Source organism: Sinocyclocheilus grahami, unplaced genomic scaffold, assembly GCF_001515645.1.
Source record: "Sinocyclocheilus grahami isolate Dianchi unplaced genomic scaffold, SAMN03320097.WGS_v1.1 scaffold62.1, whole genome shotgun sequence".
Classification (NCBI taxonomy): domain Eukaryota; kingdom Metazoa; phylum Chordata; class Actinopteri; order Cypriniformes; family Cyprinidae; genus Sinocyclocheilus; species Sinocyclocheilus grahami.
In genome coordinates, this window is record NW_015505241.1 from 1,681,465 (window position 1) to 1,682,170 (window position 706).

Here is a 706-nt window from a genome sequence, read left to right on the forward strand (position 1 = left end):
GTGAAAAGGTTTTTGCCCCCTTCCTGTTTTTAAAATTTTTTGCATATTTGTCACACTTAAAAGATTCAGATCATCAAAAAATGTTTAATATGACACAAAGATAATGCGAGTAAATACAAAATGCAATTTTTAAATGGTGATTTGATTTATTAAGGGGAAAAAGCTGCCCAAACCCACTGGGCCCTACGTGAAAAATAAATTGCCCCCTCCTGTTAAATCATGAAAGAACTGCGATTAAACACATTATTTTAGAAAGCTGAGTTAAATTTCACTAGCCACACCCAGGCCTGATTATTGCCAGACCTGTTGAATCAAGAAATCACTTAAATAGAACCTGTCTGACAAAGTGAAGCATGCTTAAAGAGCAACACATCATGCCGCAATCTAAAGAAATTCAAGAACAACAAAATAGTTGACATGTATCACTCTGGAAAGGGTTATAATAAATTTCTGAGGCTTTGGGACTCTAGCAAACCACAGTCAGAGCCATTTTCCACAAATGGAGAAAACTTGGAACAGTGGTGAACCTTCCCAAGAGTGGCCGGCCTACCAAAATGACTCCAAGACCGCAATGACGACTCATCCAGGAGGTCATAAAAGAACCCATAACAACATCTAAAGAACTGCAGGCCTCACTTGCCTAAATTAAGGTCAGTGTTCATGATTAAACAATAAGAAAGAGACTGGACAAAAACGGCATCCATGG